This window comes from Gymnogyps californianus, chromosome 6 (assembly GCF_018139145.2).
Source record: "Gymnogyps californianus isolate 813 chromosome 6, ASM1813914v2, whole genome shotgun sequence".
Taxonomy (NCBI): Eukaryota; Metazoa; Chordata; class Aves; order Accipitriformes; family Cathartidae; genus Gymnogyps; species Gymnogyps californianus.
In genome coordinates, this window is record NC_059476.1 from 18,132,466 (window position 1) to 18,143,445 (window position 10,980).

Below are 10,980 nucleotides of genomic sequence, written 5' to 3' on the forward strand. Positions count from 1 at the left end.
TTTCCATATTTGAGATGAGGGGCAGAACTGCAATACTATTTGAAAATGTGGGGCAGTCTAGGTTTATTAAGTGGCATAACAATATACTCTTCTATTCCCTATTCCGTTCCTAGTAATTCACAGCACTCATTTCTTTCCTGACCACCACTGAGCACTAATCTGATGTCGTCACATCTAATGTAACTGTAAAATTTCAAAACTTGAGAAACTTTTACTAGGTCGTAAGTTATCACGGTGCACAAAGAGCTGGAATTATTGTTTCCTCTATGCCATGTGCCATTTTCTTGCTTAGCCATGCAAATCTTCTGCAATCTTCACGTTTGTTTTTTGACTTTTATCACTCTGCGTAGCTTAGGACTGTAAACAAACTTTGCTTCGTGTTCTTATTCACCTTCTCACCACTCACTGCAATATTCCCTAGCTCACACTCTCCAGCTGTAATAGCAATGATGGGAACCTAGCTTCCTGCTTTTTCTGAGTTTCAAATTCATCTGAGGGAAAAGAGTTCCAAAGAAAAGAAACGTTTCTAGTCAATACACATATCAACTACTTTTATTAGAAGTGATACATCTGTACTCAAATTAATACATGCACCTGAAACTACAAATATTTGAACAAGTGGTAACGCTTCACAAAGTCCATTTGCAAAGACATTGTTTCTGATCTCAGTCATAAGCATCTATAGATGCTCATGCAAATAATTGTTTGAATAAATGTATATTGTACAATGAATTTGCATTTCATAGATTTGTGCTTTGAGTGCATATTTCTGAGATACATACTTGAAAGAGATTGCTCCCATGCTAGAACACTTCTCTGCAAACTCACATGATTATCTGTTGTATAGCTGTATGTTTGAATTGTACCATTTGATCAGTTAAGAAATTACTTTTTTTGAGGTGGATGAATATTTTCTCCAGTTTCATACTGAGCAAACTATCAGCATTAAGCAATAAATTAAAACAAATAATCCATTACACTATGAGGTACAATATCCAAGCAAAATGGTCAGACAACTGTGGGAGTTGTTACTCCCCCTTTCCCTCTTTCTTTACTGGGGAAAAATGTTATACTATACTGTACATACAGTAAACGCTTATGAAACAAAAGGAGAGGTATACGGAGAATGTCGCACAAAGTTTAGCGATTTCATAAAGGATTATTTTTTATTTTAAATTAAGCGAAGAAAATCTGCAATCTTTTATAACCTCTCAGCATATTTAGCCATAAGTATTTATAAAAAACAGACTGAAAACATACATATTGTCTTAAAAGAAAAACTGAAGCTGAAAGTAATACATTCTAATATAGTAAGCTTGATTATTTTCAAAGTTATACTATCTTATTTGCCATTTGTAGTCAGCTAGAGTCTTTCTGCTTACTCTGATTGTTTCTAAATTTTCTCCTATTTTTTGTAGCACTCAGTGTTTTAACCTGGAACAAAAATCCTATCAAGTAACTGACAAGAAGATTCTACAGAACTCAAATTAACTTAAAGTACATTCCACAATCCAAGTAAAACCTAATTTTTTTTTTAATTGCAGTTTTAACTTTTTTCTTAAGGTTTAGTATATATTGGGTCAGGTTTTGTTAGACCATTCACCTTGAAAAATGATTTTCATTTAAGACACTTAAAAGACAACTGAGCACATCCGCCATAAAAATTTGTCAAAAAAAATCTGGAAGTATGTTTAAATACAGTCACAGCAGGGGCTAGATAGTAGCACAACTGCATCTTTATCAAACTGCCAAAAGACAGAAGCCTAACTACGACAGCATGGAACTCAGTGCAGTGGGAGATGTTCTCTGTTCCTCCTGCTGAGGCTTCAGTTTGGCAGACCTTGTGTGATAAATAACTATAAGAAAAGGGAAGGAGCAACCCCTCACCACCACATTCACACAAAATTCAATGCAACATCAGAAAGTATTAGAAAAATTACCTCAGCCAAGTTTTGACTTATGAATTCGAACTATTTAAAGCTTAAACTTTCCTTTACAAAACAGGGGGGAGTCCTCTGTTTAATAACTTAAAAACCACCCTGTCCAACATGACATCAATTATACTCTATTACTGTACTACTACTTACAAAATTGTCTGGGGGAGAAAGACAACTGCAGGGATGATCAGTTGATTTCAAGCACTCGCCAAAAAGTTATCTTGCCCTTCTTTTATTACAATCTGCTATAATCTAAACAAGGAGATACCATTTAAAGTGGCTAAATTAACATACTATTTTTGTGCATCTGAAAGAACCATTCACTTAAAAGAAAGCAGGATTGACATCACTGAAACACCTCTCCAGTTTAGATTATGTAGTGTAAACTTCAGATTTGAATGATAAATTCACAATTAACAACTTTCAAATGTCTAACAAGCATTGCCTGTTAATTAGCAAGGCCAATATAAATCAAGTATCTCCAACATAGTTTTGAAATTCAGGTTTGACAAGACTCAAATACTTTTTATACAAGCTAGTGTTGAACAACCACAGATACTGAGATTAGACTTCTCAAATAATTTCATACTGAAGCAAGACTAAAGAAGCAGAACAATACACATCCTCAAACCTATTATATTCACAGAACTGATGCTAGGTGAATTGAGATGAGAAAACACAGACGTATCTCGATTTTTTAATTTAAACCAGTATTTTGTTCTGTGCTTTGGCACTGAAGATATCTGCAGGGTATGTAAATACTTCCCTCTCCCACCCCGCCTGAAGTTTTTTCCAATTCTCTCTGGTCAATGTTACATCTCAAGATTGCTTGAAACACAAAAGTACACTCAGAAACACCAAATTATTAGCCCTTTTTAAACAATGATAATATGTACTAAATCACCGCATCCTTAAAGCGGTACTTGGTTTTATATTGTCTCCAAGCAAGTGCTACAGGCCTCTGTACACACGTAGTCAGGACTGCTGGAAACAGGGTACAGAAATAAATTATTTTTAGTCTGTCTGCAACAGTTGCATGTATGACATACAAACCACTTCAAAGTGGCGCGCCTGTGCAGCTCATAATCCTGCTTGTACAAAGATACAAACTTAACCCAAAGAGTAAGTATCTCCACATGGGCCACTTCTGTTCATAGAATCATAGAGTACCTCAAGTTGGAAGGGACCCATCATCGAGTCCAACTCCCTGCTCCTCACAGGACTACCTAAAACTAAACCATATGACTAAGATCGTCATGGTCATCATGCTTCATGGCAGCTTCCTTCTGTACATGGTAACAGACCTTGTGTCCACCCTCTATTTTCCAGCCACTGTACTGACACTGTTAAGGTAGGTGGAAAGTTGAGGCTGACGTGACGGTGATGGGAAAGACAGCAGCATGGGTTTCTCTTTTAAAGGAGTGAAAGTATTTACAGAAGTTTAGAGGCATCCCTCCTCAGAAATAAGGCCTCATACACCATCTGGAGCTAGTATTACTCTGATGAGTGAATATGAGGAAATTAAATTCAGAAACCTCTACCTTAAACCATGGGAATTGCCACTGAGTTCAATGGGACTATTCAATGTAAGCATGCAAAAATAAAAATTAATAGACTTCTAGCTGACTGGTTAAGTTTTGCTGCACAATAGCAGGAAATATGTAAATAAGTATTTTTATTGCAGTACCTTCCTGTAGGTTCTGATTTACAAGTTCTTCCATTTGTGGTCTACCAACATACTCAATGTCTTCAGTAAACTATTAAAAACAAATCAGGAAAAGCTTTCAATGCTTTAAAATAAAATGTAAATCCCATATAATTTTTTCCTATTTGTTAACTATTTGACCAACTACTGTCACATTTTTATTAGGGAATATAAATATTAATAAACTAAAATGCCAAATGTTTCTGACATTTGAGATTTAACATTTATTGTTAATTTCCAAATGGATTATTTTCTGACACAAAAATCAGGAGTGTGAATTAGCCACAGGCTAGTTCCTAGCCGACAATTGACAACTGAAGACATTTTTAGTCAAGTCCCAACCATGCAATTTGCTCCCTCTGGTGGTTACAGCTCAAATCTGTTTCAGAGCAGATTGCAAAGGGGGAGGGTATTTCCGAATTGAGACTACCACTTTATACAATGAAAATAAAAATAAATTTTTTATTTTTGATCTGCATTGTTTCTGATTTATTATTATATTCTTAAAAAAAATCAGACTAAAATGCAGGCTTCTTGGTTCACAATACAGGAAGAGAGATTAATAACCAGAAAACTGCTGTAAAGAACCTATCACATTCATTCAAACCAGTATTTAACATTAAATTAATCAGGAATATTACATAGTATCACACTGTACCATTAAAAAGAGAACACAGCTGCTGTTCAGATGGCTGTTTTAAATTTGTTCTGAATGTCAAAGTTAGCTTTTGAAGATAATTGGTTTACAGCACAGCTCAGCTGTGACTACTTGACCCTTCTTCAATCTAACAATATAATCAAACTGCATACAGACATCCCTCTAAAACGCACAAGTATTTCTTTGAAAAAATCCAAGTCAAATCACTGGATGCAAGTTTTCCCTTTTCAAAAGGGACTCTGCTCTCATCAGCTACACTGATGCAAATCCACACTATTTACATTCAAAAACAAAACAAGAGCTATTACAGATTGATACCAGCATTGCTATTAAAAGAATTTCCTATTTTCTACTTTTCAATTTTCATTATCCCAAAGACTCTTCTTTGATTAAAAATAATAAAGACTCCACAACTTCAAAGAATGATTCAATTAAAAATGTAAGTGCTTATCTAACGTTTAGTAACAGGAGATCAAAAAAGTGAAGTCATACTAAAAGAAATATGCAAAATAAAATGAACAGGTATGAATTATCAGTTTGTATTGAAAGCCAAGAGGAATAATCCAACATGAAAAACATCAGAAACAGTATATGGAAAGTATATTTGTAAGTTTCATAAATAAGGCATCTCAAAACTGCAGTATGAAAGCACTTACCCTAGGACAACAGTGAATAAAGTCTTTGAGGAAACAAAACAGAGCAAAGAATAACAAATTCAAAATATTTGCTTAAAATATTTAATGTACATGCTCCATGATCCATGTTAAATGATACAGTATCAAGCAGATGTCAAAACATATTAATAAACAAATTACGAGGACCAACATTACGACAGCTGTTTAACCGTAAATCATAGTTTAAATTTTCAAAACATGCTTCTAGCACCAGCAACCACTCTGGCTGTCATCCACTGATGACAACTCAGAGTAGTGTGTGGGAGTACATGGGAATAATTAAGCAAACCAAACAGTACCACTCAATGAAATTTCAAGGACACTAAAAACAAAAATAAATTGGCTTAAGCAAGGAAGATGATTAGCTGTTTTTTATATCTGCATTACTTGACTAAGGAGATGGTCTATTTTGAAACATTTAGTAAGAAAAGAATTTGGCATTAGCTCTAGCTGTGAAGGAGATACGCTATTTAATCCATGCTGCTATCACATCTGACACTACACTCAACTGACAGCAAAGAAAAGCACAAGCTTTGGGAATGCGCCATAATTTCAAAGTACATTTAGTGCTACTACCAGAAAACTGTGTCTAAATAGGGTTGAGTGATAACAAGAACTTGACCTGAACCTAGAGAGCCCTTGTGACCTACAGATGAAAAGGCTTACTGCACAGGCCAATACCTTTTACTGTTTTTCAATCAAATAAAGAAAATATAAAAATCTCAAAGAAAACTGTACAGGTGACAGAACAAAATGGATGAAAGAAGGGTAAATTCTCACAGAACTAAAGCAATGCATATTCTTCAAGCCACATACACTCATACAAGGTACTTTTTAATAACAAAGCTGCACTATGCAAGAAATGTACATCACATCTACAAAAGGTATCCTGAAAAAGCAGTCACTGTAAAAAATTAACCAGAAGTTAGCAAAAAAAAAAATAAAAATGCAGATAAAATTTCATGTAAATGTAAACCAAAAAGAGCAGGTATAATCTTTGGTTGTAGAAACAGTAAAAACGTAAGAGTGCAGAGGAATTACACATCTATATAGTACTGACCTAGCCAACGCTTAACACAGGGGTCCATATTTTAAAACACGACAGAGGAAAACATGAAACAATACAGTAAAAAGCTGCAAAATAATGCTTAGAAGGCTGGGAAAGTTTCTTATAGAAGGATTTGAGAACTGTAATAAATTATGTAGTATTCAAGTCGTATTTCAATCTTCTTAAGCACACTGAAAGAAGAACTTACCATGTCCAAAATGACTACTCTTGTAGAAAAAGAGAAATAAGGCCAAGAAACTGAATACAAACTATAAATAAAATATGTTAGTGATTAAATATGGGTATAAACTAAGAGGAGGAAGTGGATTCTCCATCTCCAGAGAGATGCAAGTAGAGCAGGATGCTTGCTTGTATTATAACTTTTAATATAGATGTAAATCAATTCAATTGAGCAACCTGAGATATAAAGGGACTCATGCTGAAAAATAACATGTTTTTCCCACCCCTCACTGCAGGCATCTATGAAACAAACCTCAAAATAATTCAACACAACAGAATTTAGCAACCATTTCTCCAGGTTCAGACAGTAATCAAAGCTGTTCAAAGCTTAGATTAAAAATATTCTTCTTGTTGTCTAAAATAATGCCATTTTACAAGTTTCCAAACAAAAAAATTATATAATCCAAATATGACTCAAATTCCAAAGAAATAGAAAATTTAGTATTAACAATTAAACAAAGCTTGTTTAAAACAAGAATCCAATGACCTTCACTTTGAAGAAAAAGTTATTTTAAAAGGGTCCAAAAGTATTTTCTTATGAAATATAATTTTTAAAACTTCAGTTCCTTAGAGGATAGTTCTGCTAACAGTAATAAATACACTTTGTTGAGAAAATAGCAATATTATTGTTTTCATAAATTAGACTTAAAGCCAATTTTAAATTATAAGACCACTAATAGATTTTTTTTTTTCTCTAGATGTGTTAAAACTGCATAACTACTAGAGAAGAGCATCACTGCTTATTTGTACTATTTACATAACTGCTGTCATTCATACTGACACATAAGGCATTCTAAAACTACATACAAGAATCACAGCATCTTAATTACCTGAGAAATGATGATGATGAAGTATTTTTGCCTTTCAATACAGTGACATTTGGTTACACTCTATTAAAAGGTAACATTAACAAAGTACCTTTTTTTTTTTTTTAACTCTGTCCTTGAAGATTTTTTTTCCCCCAAGATTCTTTCTTCTTTCTGGCTAAAATAGTGTTGTAGAGATGGATTATATGCTCACTATTTATAGAATACACATCACTAGTAGAAGACTACAATAAAGTTCATAATAAATTGCTATAACGCACAAGGTAACAGCTCAGAAGTCCCTAAAATCAATCAGTGCCTTGACATCCTACTTAAACTGTGGAGCTGAGGAGTTCTGATTACTGTCTGCTTTTCCTTGTTTGCACTACCTGGCTGAATGACTGCTAATTACCTGTTTGCCTGCTGTACTCTCTCTAACTTGATGTGGCAACCTCTGGAAGTATCCTACGCAAAATATTCAGAAGAGACAGAAACAAGAAAACAGGCATTTTCTTTGTTAAAAGTTACATACCAGACCAAATATATCAGCCTTCTTACTCTAGGGCTATGAAGACTATTTTACTTAAATCTTACTATAGGTTCTAAAACTTTTTCCTCTGATGTTGGCTTTGTAACTTACTAGGCAAAGAAGTGATTGCATTCACTACGTCACACCTTGCTTAGAAGGACCTTACTGACAAGCATATGTTTTCTAGCAAAATAAAGAGGACATTAAACAAATGATTTAGCATTTAAAGTATTAGGTTTCAGAAGGAATACTTTATAGTTAAGTGTAAGAAAGTCAAATTCAACTATTCTTCAAAGATGAAGTGTTATGAGAATTTCAAGAATTTATGGCCCTCTCTTAACAAGAGCACCTTATGATCCCACAAGATTCTTCTAAAGCATTATGAGTTACACTATGGTCTTTGGCTTTCCCTCAGATTAAAGTATTTTAGGACTACAGGTTTTATGTTTTCTTTCTTGAAGACACAGGAATTTTTTTTTTTCTGTTTCTGGAAGTGAAAAAGACAACATAGCACTATCCTTGCATAAACTCTTGAAAATACTGCTATGAAACATTGATGGCTATGTTATACTTGATGGCTAAAATATGACTAGCTTTCACAACGCTCACAAACCTGAAGAAAACCCAAGATATAATCTGCATTTTACTATTCTCAGACTGTCAATAAGTTCTGTACTCAAAAACAGAAACAAAAAACTTAAGAAAACCTCTTGTACTCCTATTGATCAGATTTCACAATAATAAACTTTTCCACAATTGTAGTAAGCATGCAAATCATCACAGTTATTTCTAAGAAACAAATGCTTTACAGAACCCAACAACTACCCAACTAATTAAAAGATACAATGCCAATTTCATTTTCTAAAAACCGCTATTTTACTCTTAGCAGATACAAATTCAATAACCTCTTCAGTACACTTTTTTTTTTTTTGCAGTGCAGTTACAACACAAACGTCTTCATAGAAGCAGTTCAATCCATTTTCCTACATCACACTTTTCTCTAAAAGCAGAGAAGACACTGGCCCATTCTATACTGAATGCTTCAGGGTGCTTGTGAGCCAACTGCTACAATATCACAAAATAGTAGTGCAGAAAGCCAAGTGATGCAATACCGTGGAATAGCTGTCCCCATTCTCTCAAAATAAACTGCACAGGCGTGTTCAGACAGCACTTCAGCAAAGAGAATGAACATGACTGCTCTCACAGAAAACTTACTGTATGCATAGTCGCTTGGTTAAGCTAATAATGCCTCACTGAAGGCATGATCAGATACTTAAGAATTGTTTTCCTGTACACATCAAATGGATTTAGTTAAGACTAGCAATTCTACATGGAACAATGTCACAATCTTTCAGCTTCAAATTGAGTTTTGGGGGAGTCTGCGGGTTGTTGCTTTCTGTTTTAAAGAACATCAAGCTATTTCTATTCTTATGCATATCAAAAAGATTACTACCCGCTTTCTAAACTGAACTCTCAGTTCTAAAGCATTAACTACAGACCTTCTGCTCTCATTCCACAGATTTAGTGAAATCAGTCATGAAACATTTCTTACATGAATGTGGAAAAAAGGCAGAAAGTGAAGACTTCCGGCAAAACAGAACACTTAAGGAACTCACACATTTGCTATGTATTTTTCTAGTTACTTTACAGTAGTGTGAACAAAAATATAAAACCTGGCATTTTAAAAATTATTTCCCTTAATTATTTCATCTGATGACTTTTCATTTTGTTTCTGATCAGGATCCATTTTTTTGAAGTATCTGCATTACAAAACAAGTAAGTTGTAACATGTATACCAGAAAAAGGAGCACTGCTGCTTCAGAGTGCATTCAATTCAGCAGCGTAAACAAAAAGTTATATAAACTTTGCTTTGAAGTGTGCAATAAAGGAGTGAAAGAAGCAATAAGACACTAATGTATATTCAGGAGTCATAGTTGGGTTTTTTCTCCAGTGCATTAACTTAAAAAAAACCCCAAAACCACAAGACTGCTGAAATCTGTAATACTCAAGTCTTAGAAACGTTAAAAGTTTACTGTCTTGACAAACAGAACTAAAGTTGTTGTTTCTCTAATACCAGCACAATAATTTCAGACTAAATTGCAGCTCTGTAATTAATACGCAGGCTTACCAATTATGCGGTAAAGAACTTCTACTCTGAAATTTAACACTGGCAACTTCTGTCTCATATAAATAAGTGAATGGGAAGTGCAAAAAGGCTGTTATCATCTCACAGTGTTTGTACATTAATACACTGTAAGTTATCAACTACTTTTTAAAATGACAAATACTTGGAGAAGTTTCAGAAACGACTTAAAGGCCATTTAAATGAAAATTAAAGCTAATACCACAGACTGCACATTAAAATAAGTGATCCAGCACCGGCTCACCGATTGCCTCTCCTTCATCCCCATGTGCCTTCCATTCTAAAAAGAGCAGGGCATGCCCTCTCACCTATCCACCTTCTGAACAGCAAGACGTGAACAGGATACTGCTGCAAGCCAGAGGCAGCAGGCATGACACAGGAGAGCAATCTGCAGACAGACCGAGTCAAAAAAAAATGACGAAAACACAGTGAGAAAGAGTCGAAAGTGGCCCCGAGAGCAGGAGCTGGCATCTCTTCCGAGAGGAAAGGTGTGGACGGGGATGTACTGCATCTGTCGATGTAAGACGAGGCCAGCATATCCTTCCCGACCCGCCTGCTCCGTGCGTTTTCCCCTCACAGACTCCTTCAGGCCTCCACAGCCCCGCTGAGCGTCCGGCAACGGCTCACTCAGCGGCTCGACCGGGCCGCCGAGCCCGAATTCCAGGACTGCACCTGACAGAAAACCTCCCCCCGAGAAAAAACACACCCGTCTCTTGCCACCCACCCAGCATGAAGCCCGGAAGGAGCCGAAGGACCCCTCACCAGTCGCCGCAACAGCCACGCCCCAGCACCCCCTCCACCAAAAACGCCGACCCTCCTCCCCCCGGACCTGCACCAGAAAGCACTTCGCGCCACCAGCCGCCGCGCATGCGCTCCAACCCCTCCCTACACCCTATCCCCACGCCCCACCGGACACGCATGCGCCCCTAGGCTTGCCCCTTCACCCAGGGGCTTGCCGCACACGCGCAGAGGCACACACACACGCCCCCATTGGCCGGCCGCTCATTGCGCACTTCGGAGCGGCGCCCCCGGCTCACCGGCCGCCGCGCACGCGCTCTTGGGGCTCCCCGGCCCGGCTCCAGAGGAGCAGGCGCATTCCCCCCCCGCCGCAGCAAGCTGGCCGGCTGCCGCGCAGGCGCAGTCGAGACCCTTTCGGGAACGTTCTGTCTCGCAACCTTCCTCTGCAAGGGAAATCCTGTCAGGGTACGGGCCGCCCGCAGCCCCGGTCCTCCCCGCCCCG